The following is an 18,425-nucleotide window of genomic DNA, read 5'->3' as shown; positions in this document are numbered from 1 at the left end:
AAAGAGAGAAAGAGGAAACGAGGAGGAGAATTGAGTGGTCTTTGAGCGCGAGGAAGAGTGTGAAAGTGAGAGCTAAATGTGAGAAGCCCTTAATAAGGTGTTACTTAAGAGATTGTTGCTTTCGCGAAGAGCTCTCGAAAAGGAGCGAACCACCTTCCCCAAATGACTCCATGATGCCTTATTTAAAGGGAGGCGTAAATAGTAAAAAGTGGGGGAAGGGAGGGAGGGAGGGAGGGGTGGGGGAAGGGAAAGGAATGGTGGAAAGGGGAACGAGGCGAAGATTTTGGAAGTCCCAGTTTTGTCATCGGTCTATGGAAGGACACGGGTTTCGCTTTAGACTAATTAACGTCGGCTTTTGACGGGCTGGTTTCGATGGCACTTAATCCGTTCAGAAATGCGGAGACGCCCTCACAGATGAAATGAGGACCCATTGTGGAGGTGGCGTAAGCAGCAGTCCGTCATGTGTCGAGATGAGACAATAAGTCGTCTTGATCAATGAATGAAGACACAGTATTTTCTCGTTTTTGTTCTGATCTCTTCTCGCGACGGTTCTTTTGGGAGTCGTTTTGGCGCCATGTTAGGATGGAAAGTACGGTGACAATTTCTGTTTGGTAGAATTATTCCACATATTTAATAATCCGTAGGTAATAGAGATGAACCACTGGATATGTGGTAACTGCCATTTATATTTCTGAATAATTCCGCCCTTTCAATCTATTTGATTGTCTGTTTCCTTTGAGAAAAGTCAACCAATCCTTGACTTTCATTTCGTGTAAAGAGAATGGAGGTAAAAACCAAAGAGAAATGTTGTTCGAACCCTTTTTTTAGGAGAACCTGAAGTGTGTAGTAAAGAGGATCCGGTTCCTTTGATGATAACCGACTCATCTCTTGGTTCATCAAAAGTCAACATTCCCAGAGACACTTGTGAAGTTAAGGAGGTTTCATAGTTAAAAGGGAGGAAGAAAAGATAAAAGGAGATGGTATTCAGTCACTAAACAAGACGATGGACGAGATATAGTTTGGCCGGCGTAACAAGCTTACGAATGAGCATGCTTCCGCCAATCTACGTAACGCACGAAACAATTCTTGAATGAACAATGGGCTAGTGGGTTTCAATGGCTACAGGTCTCGAGATCTCCATCTTTAGCTCCCATCAATAAATCTTTCACATTCATCAAAACACGCAACGATTTTTTCTATTTATATTCAGCAAAATGACGAATGGAGAGAGAGAGAGAGAGAGAGAGAGAGAGAGAGAGAGAGAGAGAGAGAGAGAGAGAGAGAGAGAGAGAGAGAAGAAACAATTTATTACATTAAGTAGAGGCATCATGATTGGCAGTGCCTCCCAGAATCGGAATGGACTAACAAGGAACTATTATTGTTGTTTAATCGTACTGGGAATACCTAATTTCATTTTAAGTTTACCTTTTCGGCTAATTTTACCTGGAATCGACTTAGCTGCGACAGAAGCTTTGGAGCGCTGAAGGAAAATTCCACTGAGAGGAGAGGTAAGGGGTGCTTAGCCCCTTTTTTAAAATTTTTCTTTTAGTTCTTATGGAATGATATTCTAGTTCCATTTTCTAGTCCAGAGTTGTAAACAAGAAACTGAAATACAAGTCAGAAAAAAAGTTTCTTATAAAAAAACTAAAAACCTAAGTACTGAGAGAAGGAAAGTTATATGGTTAAAACAGAACAACTGGGAGAAACTTCCATGTCTCACTGTTAATGGAAAGCAAATCATCGAACCATTTTTACAATATTTCAGTCTTGCAGTAATGCTCATCATGTTCGATGTTTTTAAGTTTATAACTGATGTAAACGGTACCCAAGCTTTCACGTTTTGTGGGGGCATCCCAGCATGGTGCCCTAGGTTAAAGTTAGGTTAAGGGAAGGTTAGGTTATGACGCATCCCTGGTGAAATATGTTGACCGGGATGGAAGACTAGGCCGATGTACTCCGTGAATCCTAGGCCTATGCACACCAATCTACATTCGCATCCTCATCATCTTGAAATATTTCAAAGATGTAAGTGGAATGAGTTTCTTTCAATCAAAATGCACTCGCTATCTTTCCTGACTCAGAAAAGATAGGAATCCTGAGTAGTGCAGAATTCCGTGGACGTTTTAATGGAAGAGACTGTCGTTTCAGTGAAGCAGGATGTCACAAAAATTTCCTCTTTCAAAGATGTATGGTGTCAAAATAGCTTTCATTAAATAAACGTTAGCACTGAAATATTGGTTTTAGGCTATATTAAAGTAAATAATTATACAAACTCTCTTCTTGATATTAAGATAGGGAAATCATTTAGTGATTATTTCATGTAACCCATTTTCGATATTGAAATCAGATGAAACGGGGGTTTTATATAGGTTAGTTATATAAATGGTAAAACCCTGATATAAAGAAAGTTCAAGAAATTTTTTGTTAAATTCAACGCATATATTCACAGTTGTCTATCTAACTGTCTATCTATCCATTATCTTAAAAAAACCTGAGAGGAACGCCGAAAGAAGAATAAAACACGGAGAAGAAGAAACCGAGCTAAAAAAGAATACTACAAATTTCGATGTTAAGAGATCCGAGCGTGGGCCCAGGAAGCAGCTTTAAGATTCCTCTTTAGGAGAACCAACCTTCAACTTCTTCCGATTAGACAATGGAAGAAAAGAACCTGCAATCTAACTTAAATATGATGTTAAAGAATGATTGGTGAATTTTTTTTGGCGGGTGGGGGTTGAACAGAAAGGGGCTTGACCTGGATAGCATAGACCTAGGTGCCTTGCAGAGAGGAAGCACCAATGTCGTAACAGGGGTAAGAGGATAATTTTAAAAAACTGGAGTAAAGTATTCTTCCTTTCGTTTTCCCCGGTTCTTACACTGCTATACCCTTAGATAGCGTCATTTTTTTGTTTCCTTGGAGTTTTAGCACCTCTATTTTTCGAGTCAGCTCCTTTCGTATTTAGTTTAGGCCTAGGGCAGAGAAGGGCATCGGCTTTCCCATCCCGTCAGCTCCTGATCAAGAGAGAGAGAGAGAGAGAGAGAGAGAGAGAGAGAGAGAGAGAGAGAGAGAGAGAGAGAGAGTAGATAAGGCCTAAAATACCTTCCAGCTCATTGGTCTGACACTGAGCCACCTCTAGGTAAGAGTGCCCGAAACAACAATATTACGAAAGCTATATGATGGCATCATTTACAGTTGTTTGACGTTCTGAATCCCTTGTAAAAATCTACGGTTATATGAAAAAACTTTTCACTTACGTTTAATATACTCTATTTTCCTTTGAATCGCTCAATATTTATATGAAAATATATATACTTACGATGACCGAGTGTCTACCAGAAGATACTGTTACACTTTTTCTGAGGATGAACATCATAATTCACAAACGGTTGTTCTTCAGCTTCAGCTTGGGCGGACAAGAATAAAGCAACGCTCTTCACTAGTTTTCGTTCACCGAACAATGACTTATCCTTTGTTATACAAATAAATATACGTTTTTCTCAATAGAACATTTTCATTAACCATGCAAATAGGACTTTGTAAGAAAACGGTAAGAAAAAATTATTTTCAAGAAAAATATACGAAATATTTTGAAAAAAAAACTTATAGATCGCTTTGGAGAAGAGTCAACGAAGAAACTAAAGTTTGAATCCAAAAATTAATCATGATTGTTAAAACTTAATGTCTAATAATTGTAATCGAAATTTTAAGAGAAACAAAAGAATATATCTTCCATAGTTACTTGAACATAAACACACACAAGCAAAAAATAAGAAAACTCTCTCAGTGATCTCGTCTTTGATCTTGTGACGTCACATATTGGCGGGAAAAGTCAGTTGACTTGCTCAGATAAGGTGGAAAACCAGGAAACGCACGCCGCCTCGTCCATCGTTAACTCGTATTAGGTTAATATTTCGATAAGTGATTAGTGCTCAGCCACGTAGCATCGCCAGAACAAGCATATATGTGTATATGAATATGACGGAAGAGAGAAAGAGGACATGTGTACACCTTTCGTAGACGCCTCCGTTGTACTTGGCCAAGACTCACGGAGGCCTGCTGCTCTCCAAGCTCAGCGGACCATCATCACCTAACTCCTTAAGATGTGCTGTTCCAATCAAGAAAGAAAATAGCTTCTGATTAAAGCACAAACCACCCACAAACCATTCACAAAGAAAATACTGAGAGAGAGACAGAGACAGAGAAAGAGCAAGAGATTGATCCGTTGGACTAGTGTCTACCTTAGACCTATAGTAGGTAAGCTTATTTTACACTACTGAAATGTAGATTTTTATTTTGTATCCAGAGGTGGTTTGAACTAAACATTCAGAATGAGTAGGGTTAAATGATTTTTAAACATGCAAAGTATAAATAATTTGCCATACGTTGTGTTCCTAACATAAAGCAGAATGCGTACAACTTTTAACGTAAATCACAATTGTAACTGTTGAAAAGGCCTGTAGTGTGCTCTTATAGACCTATGTTCACAAATGACGCTTTGATGAAAATAGTAACTATTACAAATGCTGATAGCCTTGGTAGTATAATAGTAGCATCTCTTAATTTAGTAAGATGTTGCTACAATGTCCTATTAAAACGAAAAATTCTGATGAAAAAAAAAACGAACAGGTAGGAAATTCGTCAAATAGCCTAGATCAACCGTAATGATCATTGTGTGAGTTGGCTTCATGCGTTATAGAGAAAGCTGCCAAATTGCGTTTTTATAGGCTGTTGTACGAAAGGGTTTTGAAGATTTGCAATGGAGATGGAAGGAAAACAATTCATTGCATTAGGAAACACTCGGGGTAGGCCTAGGTGCTATTTTATGATCATGTAGGGTTAACGGTCTATCGTCTCTAGTTTTATGTTAGAATACATTTAATCGCCTCCTTGTGAGTGTGTTGGGACGGGGTAGGGTTGGGAAGGCTTGATGCAGAAACTGTTATGTCTTAAATGAAAGAAGATAGCTGATTAAATACAAAGAAGCCTTCAGTATTAATTGTTGTTTTAATGAAACGAGCCATAACATTCTCATTACACAATTAACTGTTTAAGCCACTCATGTCTTATCTATGAGGACAATTATTGGCATATTAGATTTTACTTATAATTATCGTTGTTTAATAACTCAATTCTTGTTACTTGCTGCTAACCGAGTGCTAATGAAGTCATGTGGCTATAACTTATACCGATATAAATGTATAAAGAAATACTCACATACGCAGAAATACATACATTCATGCAGTTATATATATTTTCTCATATAAAAAAGTGAATGTCTGTAGTATTATTTGTAACTTTGTGCGGTATAGAAATCCGAGCCGCTTGACCGATCTAGGAAAAATAGGCAAATGGCCATCATTTGACCCAACTTAGATAATAAGGTACGTTACAAACCCGTACCCCATTCCCATTTCCCTTTCACCATCCTTCTTCCCCTTCCCCTTCCCCTTTCACCATCCCCTTCCCCTTCCCCTTTCACCATCTCCCTTCCCCCTTCTCTCTGTAACTTATGTGGTAACCGCTTGATCGATCTAGACAAAATTTGGCACGTGGCCATCATTTTGACCCAACTTAGATAATAGGGTAGATTTCAAACCCGTATCCCCTTCCCCTTCGCCATCCACCTTCCCCTTCCCTCATCCACCTTCCCCTTCCCTTTGTAACTTATGTGGTAACCGCTTGACCGATCTAGACAAAATTTGGCACATGGCCAAAATTTGACACAACTTAGAAAATAGGGTAGGTTTCAAACCCGTATCCCCTTCACTTTTCCCTTCCCCAACCCCTTCCCCCTTCCCTTTGTAACTTATATGTTAACCGCCTCGCCGATCTAGACAAAATCTGGCAAACGGCAATCATTTGACCCAACTTACATAATAGGGTAAGTTTCAAACCCGTAACACCTTCCCCTTCCCCTTCCCCCATCCACTTTTCTCCTTCCCTTTGTAACATGTGGTATCCACTCGACCAATCTAGACAAATATTGGCACATGGCCATCATTTGACCCATCTTCAATAATAGGGTAGGTTTCAAACCCGCACCCATTCCTCTTCCCCCTCCCCGTCCCCCTCCCCCTTCCCTTTGTAACTTGTGTGGTAACCTCTTGACAGATTTAAACAAAATTTGGCACGTGTCCATCATTTGACCAAAATTAGATAATTGAATAGGCTTCAAACCCGTACCCCTTTCCCCTTCCCCTTCCACCACCCCTCCCCTCCCTTTTATAACTTGTGTGGTAACTGTTTGACTGTTCTAGACAAATTTGGCACATGGCCATCATTTGACCCAACTTAGATAATAAGGTAGGTTTCAAACCTGTACCCCATTCCCCTTCCCCCATCCCATTTCCCTCTTCCCTTTGTAACTTATGTGGTAGGTGCTTGACTGATCTAGACACAATTTGGTACGTGAACATTATTTTACCCAAATTAGATAATAGGTAGGTTTCAAACCCGTACCTCTTCCCATTCCCCATCCCCCTTCCCCCATCCCCCTTCCCCTTGTTACTTATGTGGTAACTCCTTGACCGATCTAGAAAAAATTTGGCACGTGGCCATCATTTGACCCAACTGAGATAATAGGGTAGGTTTCAAATCAATACCCCCTTCCTCATCTCCTTCTCCCATTCCCCTTCCCCCTCCCCTTTGTAACTTATGTGGTAACTGTTTGACCTATCTAGACAAAATTTGGCACATGGCCATCATTTGATCTAACTTAGGTAATATGGTTTTCAAACACTCCTTCCCCTTCTCCTTCCCCTTCCCTCATCTCTCTTCCCTTTGTAACATGTGGTAACCGCTTGACCGATCTAGACAAAATTTGGCATGTGGCCATCATTTGACCTAACTTAGATAATAGGGTAGGTTTCAAATCCGTACCCACTTTCCCTTACCCATCCTCCTTCCTCGTCCCCCTTCCCCCTTCCCTTTGTAACTTATATGGTAACCGCTTGACCGATCTAGAAAAAATCTGGCACGTGACCATCATTTGACCCAACTGAGATAATAGGGTAGGTTTCAAACCAATACCCCCTTCCCCGTCTCCTTCCCCCATCCCCCTTCCTCCTTCCCTGTTTAACTTATGTGGCAACCACTTGCCTGTTCTAGACAAATTTGGCTCATGGCCACCATTTGACCCAACTTAGATAATAGGGTAGGTTTCAAACCAATACCCCCTTTCCCTTCCCCCATCCCCCTTCCCTCTTCTTATTGTAAATTATATGGTAACCACGTGACCAATCTAGGCAAAATTTGGCATGTGGCCATCATTTGACCCAACTTAGATAATAGGGTAGGTTTCAAATCAGTACCCCCTTCCCCTTCCCCATCCCCCTTCCCTTTGTAAATTATGTGGTAACCCCTTGACCGATCTAGACAAAATTTGGCATGTGGCCATCATTTGACCCAGCTTAGATAATAGGGTAGGTTTCAAACCAATACCTCCTTTTCCATCTCCTTCCACCGTCCCCCTTCCCCCTTCCCTTTGTAACTTACGTGGTAACCGCTTGACTGTTCTAGACAAATTTGGCACATGGCCATCATTTGACCCAGCTTAGATAATATGGTAGGTTTCTAACCCGTACCCCTTTCCCCTTCCACCATCCCCCTTCCCCCCTCCCTTTGTAACTTTTGTGGTAACCGCATGACCGATCTAGACAAAATTTTCCATGTGGCCGTCATTTAACCCAGCTTAGATAACAGAGTAGGTTTCAAACCCGTACCTCCTTCCCCTTTCCCTTTCCCCTTCCCTTTGTAACTTATGCGGTAACTTCTTGAATGATCTAGACAAAATTTGGCACGTGGCCATCATTTGACTCAACTTAGATAACAGGGTAGGTTTCAAACACGTACCCCATTCCCCTTCCCTTTGTAATTTATGTGGTAAATAAACTCTACAGGTTTATCATACCACATTTCATGTACTCGATACCATAAAAATATATTATTGAAAGTGCTTTTCTTTCCGGTGATTAATATTTCTGTATCAAGGTTTGTGTTTAGGTTTAGTGGGGATGTGTTTAGGTTTAGAAGGGGGTGTGTTTAGGTTTCGTGGGTGTGTGTTTAGGTTAATGAGGGTGTTTCAGTTATGAGGGGTGTAAATGGGACAGTCACCACAGTAATATTCGGGTAAAATGGGTAGTCCCCACAATAATACCTGGATAAAAGGGACAGTCAACACAGTAATACCAGAGGGACAGTCACCACAGTAATGTCTGGATAAAATAAACAGTCACCAAAGTAACAGCTGGAAAAAAATGAACAGTTACGACAAGAATGCCTGGATAAATGGAACAGTCAGCACAGTAATTCTTGGATAAAAGGGACAGGCAGTACAGTAATACCACCTGGATAAAAGGGACAGTGAGCTCAGTAATACCTGGACAAATGGGACAGCCATTGCAGTATTAGCTGGATAAATGGGATAGTCACCACCATAGTAATATCTGGATAAAATGGACAGTTACCACAGTAATACCTGGATAAAAGGAACAGTCATCATAGCAATACATGGATAAAAGGGACTGACAGAACAGTAATATCTAGATAAATGGGACAGTCACCACATTAATACATGGGGGACAATCGCCACAGTAATGTCTGGAGAAAGGGACAGTCATCACAGTAATACCTGGATAAAAGAGACAGGTAGCATTTTAATGCCTGGATGAATGGGACAGTCAGCACAGTAATACATGGGTAAATGGGATGGTCACCATAGTAATACCTGGATAAAGGGGCAGTCAGCACAGTAATACTTGGAAAAATGTGAAAGTCAGCAGAATAATAACTGGATAAAATTTAAGTATACCTTAGTTTAACCAAACCACTGAGTTGATTAACAGCTCTCCTAGGGCTGGCCCGAAGGATTAGACTTATTTTACGTGGCTAAGAACCAATTGGTTACCAAGCAACGGGACCTACAGCTTATTGTGGAATCTGAACCACATTATTCCGAGAAATGAATTTCTGGGACAATCACTACAGTAACTATTTGGATAAATGGTACAGGCACCACAATAATACTGGGATAAATGGGACAGTCAGCACTGTAATATTTGGATAAAAGGGACAGTCAACACAGTAATACCTGGATAAAAAGGGGCATTCAGCACAAGGAGGTGCAGGAAAATATTTCTGAGTTCTTAAGAGTTTTCCCGAGCAGCGCCGGGTTGGTCAGCTACTGTGTGTGTATATATACATATACACACACGTATATATATATATATATATATATATATTCATATATATATATATATATATATATTCATATATATACATATATATATTGTCACGATGCATACCAAGTACCTGGTTATTGCATAACTAATCACAGAATTCAAAAATTTACCTCACTTCAGCCAGATACCTGAACTCTCATAACAAAAAAAAAAAAATTACGACTGAGTACTCTAAAGGTAACAGTGATCCCTTAAAAAGCCTATTAATCACTTGAAAAATCAAACTAAGTTTATCAAAACAAGTTTGAGGTGTCAACTGTTCAACAAGAAATATACTAGAGTTAAAGGGCATCACTCCATCGAATAAATTAAACTGTTTCCCTGGTCTTAATTCACTTCAGCAAAACTAAAGGAAGAAAACATGTTTATCACTTTGCCTTATGCACACAATTAATTCTTTTCACAGGTGGTCAACAAATGAAACACTGTTTTTAAAAACATTATATAAAAAATTTATTCTTAAATTCAAAATTTATAATTAGAATTCACAATCTGAAGAAATTTACTATTACATGAAAACAACACAAAACTGAGTTAAGTCTTGAATTAAATTATTAAACAAAACTAAATCACAAAAACTTAAATTTTTCAAGAAATTAAATTAATCAAGTAAAATTTAAACTATTAAGAATTACTCAAAATTTGAAAAGAAAATCTTAGTAAATTAAAATTAAATCAAGTATGCAATGTTAAATTATCAAGGAATATTTAAAATGCTAAGTAAATAAATGTTAGATCACCACGTAAAATAAGTCTAATCCTTTGGGCCAGCCCTAGGAGAGCTGTTAATCAGCTCAGTGGTCTGGTTAAACTAAGATATACTTAACCAATAATAAAATGTGAAAAATCAAGAGATCGCAAACACAATAACACACAAAAATACACAAAAGATTTACCAATAATAATGTCACTAAGGCAAAATTTCCCTAATATACCTTATTATACCATGGTAATAATAAGTAAAATTCACTTTACCTTACACAAGCTTGTGAAAACTTTAGCAAAATCACCTGAAATGCAGCTGCTTGAGATTCACAAAACACTTTTTTGTTAGGCGCTGTTACAACTTTTCCTACATTCAGATCTCAAAAGCTAAGATTAACACCAGTGACCACAAATATTTTACGTTAAACAACTTCTCTCTTTTGAAGAGAGAGAGAGAGAGAGAGAGAGAGAGAGAGAGAGAGAGAGAGAGAGAGAGAGAGAGAGAGAACCAACGCGAACAGTCTCTGAAAGCAGAATGAACAAACTTTTGGATTCCAGTTAGAAACGAAACAATCAGACGACGTCAGAACAAGAGCAAAACATTTTGGGTCCAACCAGCATGTTAGAACAATTCGTGATCAGAGCAATGTACTCTAACAAAACATGATGTAATCGACTGAGATACGTGCATTTACTCTCCAAAAGGCGCATGTGACTCGAACAAAAAATCGTATGGGACGAGGCTCTGAACGAAATCTCAACACGATCAGAACAGATGGCAACTGGCCAGCCACAAATGCCACGCCTTCAAAACAAGATGAAGAACCAATGTTGGTTCTCAGAACAGTACACGAAACATTGCGAAATTATTTCTTTTCTCACGTGAGACAAAGCCTCATACGACTCAAGTGCCATTCCCCGCTTGTTAACTTGTTATACTCTCGCGACGAAAACCAAACCAAAACACGACATACGAAATCACGAGTACAGAACACTTGTTGCTAGGGGACAGAATGCATAATCACATACTATGCTACTGTTAAAACGTATTACTAATTTTAAATTACGCTGTTAAGTTACCCAAATCACTGACTCTTGAGATCTGACATTACACTACATACGATACTTCAACAATTATTATCATTACACATAATACATTATAACCAGAACAGTAAGTATATCAGAATCATAGAATGATATACATATTACAATGCAATATCATGAAAATATATATATGTATATATATTATATATATATATATGTATATATATATGTATATATATACATATATATGTATATATATACTTATATATATATATATATATATATATATATATATATATATATATATATTTATATGTATGTATATGCATTTATCTTATATATATATATTTTTTTATTGTAACTAAACTTGTGTGCATGTACAGTATGTACGTAGCCTTGAGCTCTATAGAAATCCGAACTGCTTGACTGATTTAGATGACACTTTGCACTTGACCCCAGGAAGGTATTTTTTCGTAAGTTTCAAACCCGTAACCCAGCCCCCTTCTCCTTTCTCCATTCCCCTTCCCCCTTCCCTTTGTAATGTGGCAAATAAACTCTACGGATTTATCATGCCACATTTCATGTACTCGACACCATAGAAATATATTATTCAAAATGCTTTCCTTTCCTGTGATTAATAATTTTGTATCAAGGTTTGTGTTTAGGTTTAGTGGGCATCTATTTAAGTTTTGCAGGGAGAGTGTTTATAATTAGCAGGGGGCGTGTTCAGGTTTAGTGGGGTGTGTGTTTAGGTTTAGTGGGGGTGTGTTTAGGTTTGGTGTAGGGTGTGTTTAGCTTTGGCAGGGGAATGTACGTTAAAAGGTTAGTTGGGCGTGCATTTAGGTTTAGTGAGGAGTGTGTTTAGGTTTTGTGCTTGGTGTGTATTTGGGTCTAGTGGGAGTGCATTTAGGTTTAGTGGGGAGGGTGTTTGTTTAGTGGAGGATGTGTTTAGGTTTGGTGGGAGGGGTGTTCAGGTTTAGTGGTGGATGTGTTAAGGTTTAGTGGGGGTGTTTTGGTTTATTGGTGTGTTTAAGTTTAATGTGGGGATGTGTTTAGGTTTAGTAGGGTGTTTTGATCTGGGGGTTTAGGTTTGGTGAAAGTGTTTTAGTGGTGTGCATTTAGGGTTTTAGTGGGGTGTGTTTAGGTTTGGTGGGAGGGTTATTTAGGTTTAATGGACGATGTGTTTAGGTTGTTTTGGTTTAGTGGGGCTTTGTTTGGGTTTGGTTGGGTGATGTGTTTAGGTTTAGTGGAGGTGTGTTTTGGTTTAGCGCAGGTGTGCTTAGGTTTAGTGGGGCATTTCAGTTTAGTGGGGGTGTGTTTAAGTTTATTTGGGGTGTGTTTAGGTTTAATAGGCGTGTGTTTTGACATAGGGGGTGTTTAGGTTTAGTGGGGTGTGTGTTTAGGTTTAGTGGGGGTGTTTCGGTTTAGCGGGGTCATTTCAATCAAAACCACACCACATGTTACTTTCTTTCTAAGGTAAATGATTGGCTGTAATTTAGAGTTTTCCTGGGCAGCACAGGGTTGGTCAACTAGTGTGTTTGTGTGTGTGTGTGTATATATATGCATGTGTATGTATATGTATATATATATATATATACATATATATATATATATATATATATATATATATATATATATATATATATATATATATATATATATATATATATATATATATATATATATATATATATATATATATATATATATATATATATATATATATATATATATATATATATATATATATATATATATATATATATATATATATATATATATATATATATATATATATATATATATATATATATATATATATTTATATTTATATATATATACACACACATGCATACATACGTATATCTACAAAATAAGCGAGAGATACTTTTGGAAATTATTCTTTAAACAGAATCTCTACTTTATTATTATTATTATTATTATTATTATTATTATTATTATTATTATTATTATTATTATTATTATTATTATTATCATAGTGAAAATATCCTCAATGATTTATTGGCAGTATAAGCATAATTAAGATTAAAAATACAGCCTTGAAAGTTGAGGTGCCTCAGAGCCTCTCCAACTCCCACCTTCAACCGAAGTATACATTTCCAATAAAGAAAATAAATAGTACCTTGATTCTTGCAATACTAGATACGAATACTTAACTTGTTTAAAAGAATTAGTACAATTCGGCGTTCTCTCATGGCATACCAGCTAACCGCTTTCATCTCTGAGTTGGTTTTACTTGCTCTATCGGCGTTATAATGTCTCCCGTTCTTCTGAATCCCCGTAGGAAGAGATAGCAAAGGCCTTTGAGTCCCCAAGGGCGATATAGCTGAACCCTTAAAGTGAATCACACTATTCTTTTGATGAAGTTATCCTTCAAATAAAAAAATTTTACCTCTGATAAAGATACCAAATTATGCTATAACCCCAACAAATGAAATGAAAAAATTCTGATAAACAAGAAAAAAATAGAAAACAAAATAACATGAGGGGTAAACAAGCAAGTAGGTATAACCATATTTGCCCACAGTAAAGATTTTAAATGAAATGAAATTAAGGGCGTTTTCGTGCTTATTAATATTCTTTATTTTTGACTGAAGCAGTATACTAGGATTTTATTTCTTCCTGTGTTAATCGGGTATTATGAAGTAAATTGTCATTTTTATTATTGTTACTAGGTTTACTAAGCTTACTTCTCAATTGAATTAGTTAAAAGTAAGTGGTACATGGCCACTTTGATATACTGTATACCTAGTTTAGCCTTCATATTTTCTTTTGTATATTTTTGTTTATCAGAAGCTTTTCATTTTATTTGTTGGGGTTATAGCTTAAGTGACCTTTCTTAATCTAACCCAACACTTGGACATCGTATAACTTAACCTGTCACAGACGGTAGAAAACGAGTTATAGAAAATAAAGATAATAATCTCGTCCATTTTTGTGTTATCTCCACACCAGAAAGTAGAGGTAAGCCATTTAAAGCTAATCTTGCGAGTGCCATCCTTTCTTAAAAATTTCTTCTTTCAGTTAAGCAGAGGCAGACGGCACGGAAAACTCGAATGGTTCCCCCATCCTTTTTTTTTTCTTGTTATCTCAGGCCTGAATAACGAAAAAGATGCGTACGATTTGAGTAATATCTTCGCCTTTCTTTTGAAGGAAGGCCGACGGGAAGAAAAACTCAATGCTTTTATGTTATCCCAGACCTGAAGGTGAAAGGGAAAAATAGCAGGGGCATAATCCTCAAGAAAGCGATGGATTTTGAAATAAAGATGATTGTAGGAATCACAAACAACTCAAATAAGACAGATATGAAATATGGACATTTCTGCCATATTTCCTGTTTATTTTATATTCAGAGGATGATGATATTCTGTTACATGGCCTGGTGAATCAGCAAGGAAATAGATATAAATTTTCCCAAAATATATTGTTGGCTGGAAGCCTGGGCGATCAACAGAATTCCCTTACGTATAATACCTCCAACATAAAATCCAGAGAGCTCTCAAAAAAATATGGGGAGTCAAGAACCTGGATGTCATGTAACATTTGATGGCGTGTCTAAGTCGTTTTATCATATATGTTGTTTACGAGTCAGCATTAAATGATGGATATCACTAAAGGAATTTTGACATTTAGAACCTATCCTGTACCCAAAACCATGGCCTGAGCTTTTGTTTAACCAAGTTTTGCAAGGATCGAGAATCTTTTGCCTTTGTAAAAGGATATAGAGGGATTTTTATATAAGCGTTACTTTCCTTGATGTTTTGACATTAGGAGATGGAACTCAGTGAAAAAAAAATTCCTTGTAAATGCTGCTTGGCAAGCTTAGCCATGGCCTAAATGATTCTGAAAACTAGTTATGGGTTTGAAGAGGCAGAAGAGAGGATACTTTAATTTGCATTTGAGCTTATGTGACACATGACGAACTTTGAAAATAGTGCATGTAAAGCAAGACGGATATGGACACTGCTTCAGAAATAGAAATGTAATACGAATTAATGATAGTGACAAGAAACGGCCAACGCATTGTTATGCAAGCTTTAAGGACGACCTAGAAAAGAAGAGAAGAAGAAACCTAATCGGGAAGATAAACAAGACGACAAAGGAATAGCAAGGAGGGCAACCAAGGGATCCTACTACGTGGAGTCGAATTCCAAGGGAGCAGATGGAGTGATATGTGGATTGGAGCAACGCTCAGATAATGCTAAGGGCCGGGGTGGGAGGGAGGGGACAGAGTGGTCCTGTGGATCTGGTAGGGCACTAGGAGAATGAGGAGGGGGGGTGGGAAATGCGCGGAAAAAGGGGAGATAGAAGAAAATGACACTGAATAGACACACACACACAGGCAGAACGAGACAGATTCCAAAATACTATATATATATATATATATATATATATATATATATATATATATATATATATATATATATATATATATATATATATATATATATATAAGAATTCAGAGAAATTATATGTAAGTCAGCTCATTAGCTTGTGTTTACCTAAAGGTTTCATGTGGGTCATGGACACATACATACAGACACACACACGCCCACTGAATGAGGTATCTGGAGGCCGCTTGACTATAATAGTCAGTGCCTATACATTGTGACACCTGATTTATTTTGGCTATTGGTAATCGTATTCTGTATATTTGTTCGTTGTTAGCGATATATCATTATAGGCGCTTGTCATCTATCACTGTAGGCCCTTTTTATCTAGTGTCAGTACTTTTAGGGATAAAAATTTCTTTTAGTTATTTAGAAATGATTTCTTCAGGTTCTGAGTATCCAATTTCTGTTGAATATTAAAATAAAATTACTATAGTTACAAGTTATAGGCACCCAATTGTTCTTGGTTATTTTCCCATAGTCTATGTGGGTGATTAGCACCATAGACTCCATAGGGGTATAGTGCAGTCAGTGCACTGCACTTCATGCGTTGCACTGTAGGCATTCTTTGCAGAGTCCCTTCGGCCCCTAGCTGCAACCCCTTTCAATCCTTTTAGCGTACCTCCGTTCATATGATCTTTCTTCCATCTCACTTTCCACCATCTCCTAACAACTGTTTCAACATTATTTTCAGCGTAGACTTAACTCATGGGTCCCCGCTCTTGGCCTTTGGCCTAAGTTTTATATTCCAATTCCAATCCAATTAACACCGCAGTTGTATATATAAATGCAACAGAGTTTTGTAATCTTCCAGCCCCAATTTAGTTTGTACATAATTAGCACCTTCTTACTGGCAATGCTTTCATAAAGAGTTTTGGCCTCCTCTCTCATTTCTGTACATCACGAAAACGTTCATTACAGAAAGGAAATTATGTTGAAAATACTTAATTGGACAAAAAATTACTCAATTTACTGATGCAACACCGTAAAAATAGCAAGGAATGAGAGAGAGAGAGAGAGAGAGAGAGAGAGAGAGAGAGAGAGAGAGAGAGAGAGAGAGAGAGAGAGAGAGATCCTGATGAAAGAAAGGGATAAGTATAACAAAATACAAAATTCAAAATCGTACAACTATATAATTGAATATAGAATATTTTTTTGCAGAAAATCTGCAACATCTAAAAAAATAAGAGGCAAAGGGATACTATGTATATATATATATATATATATATATATATATATATATATATATATATATATATATATAGAGAGAGAGAGAGAGAGAGAGAGAGAGAGAGAGAGAGAGAGAGAGAGAGAGAGTTAAGTGGTAAGGACAGCCCTCATCATTATCCCGCATATTGATCACATGATTCACTCCGGTGGTGCTGTGAGGGGAAAAGTTGGGAGAGAGATTGAGGGAAGGAATATTTATGGCAGGGATTTGTGAGTAGAGAAATAATAATAATAATAATAATAATAATAATAATAATAATAATAATAATAATAATAATAATAGGATAAGAGAAAAGTCGTGAAAGAGTATCTAACATTGTATATACATTTTTTCTAAACACACTGTATGTTAGCTAAACATTGATTACAATGAGAGTATTTTCACTGATTTGTGCACAAGAACATAAGAATTTTATACACATATATACATATACATATATATATGCATAATATATATTTGTATATAGATCTATATATATACACGTATATATAAATATATGTATGTATGCATAGATATGTATATACGTATATGTATATATATATATATATATATATATATATATATATATATATATATATATATATATATATATATATATATATATATATATATATTTTGTGTTTTAACTACCCAATAAAAAATATCACTCCAAGGAATGTTCCCTTTGTGGGATCCCTCGGTATGACTGTTCATATGCCTAAGAATTTTTTCTGTACTGCATTACGTTACACGTCATTTCCTTATTTATCGTATGCATATCATATTTCTGACAAATCATTTTTGTCCAAGAATGACGAGAGAATTAAAGAAGAATTGTTCAACATTCTAAAATAGTCACGCTGTCACCCAGAGTGACAGGCAAAACATTTACTTGACAGTAAATTGGAGAATGCCGTTTCTTTCGATGATTTACAAAGCGTCAGAATACAAAAGACCTTATTAAACTGCAGGGAATTTTTCACTTGTTAATGAAAGCTGCGTAGCGCATCGCCCGTTTTTACGCTTCGCGGCCCTGAATAAGAGATGGCGGGAAACGCTAAAAGCTTATAAATGTTTTTCAATTGAATCTTGTTTCCTTAATTACAGTAGATTCAGTTATCTTTAACCCCTCCTGAATAAATCACCGTGAGTGTCGCGGCCAGTCTTCATAAGAGAGGCTTTTTCTGATACACTTTGCATGGCGTTATTCTCTGTTTAGCTCTTTTTTCTTTTCTCAAAAAATGTTTTAGTTGTAAAAATATAATATACCTCTATTTCTTCGAATTGTATGTAACTATGCATAAGGTTATAGTATTTTTTCTTTTCATTTTATTTTTCTAAAGTAGTAGTCTTTCGATATGTATACTTCTTCAGATATAATGTTAAATTTTATTTATTTATTTATTTTTTTATTTCACAAAGCTTTGGACCTCTGGTTTTTCATTTGTTATAACCGAGGAATAATGCTTCCTTTTGACTGAGCTCCATTTGTACACCTCTGGGCTTTGCTGGTTGGACGGAGTATGCAGGCCCACAGCAGGTCTCGTAATCCTTTTCATAATTTGCCTAACTTAATCCTTATCCTTTTCCAAACTTGTCGCACTTAGGGCAAGAGCCCGTGCAGGCATAAGTCAGCTTAACCTCAACTAATCACCCAACATTTCTTGTCTTTTTCCTCTTGACTGGGGCATAATTTTGGTTATGCAAAAAGAAAAAAAAATATTAACAAATATAACAGTGTAACTCACAACACAATCAGCATCAATCCTTTACTGTAGGTCAACAGGGGCCATGGTAGAACAAATGGGTTTACCCTG

At 36.9% G+C, this 18,425-nt stretch overlaps 1 long non-coding RNA gene across 1 annotated transcript in view; it reads left to right on the top strand.

Moving 5' to 3' along the window:
- Nucleotides 1-3,833: 3,833 nt before the first annotated feature.
- The window catches only part of LOC136825454 (uncharacterized), a 604,931-nt gene continuing 590,339 nt past the window's right edge, over nt 3,834-18,425 (top strand). The window contains exon 1 of the long non-coding RNA XR_010849346.1: nt 3,834-4,252. This is a non-coding gene — a long non-coding RNA (uncharacterized lncRNA). The remainder of the gene's footprint in view (nt 4,253-18,425) is intronic.

This window comes from Macrobrachium rosenbergii, chromosome 37, assembly GCF_040412425.1.
Source record: "Macrobrachium rosenbergii isolate ZJJX-2024 chromosome 37, ASM4041242v1, whole genome shotgun sequence".
Classification (NCBI taxonomy): Eukaryota; Metazoa; Arthropoda; class Malacostraca; order Decapoda; family Palaemonidae; genus Macrobrachium; species Macrobrachium rosenbergii.
The sequence above is the reverse complement of the archived record's forward strand: the minus strand, read 5'-3'. Positions and strand labels throughout refer to the sequence as shown.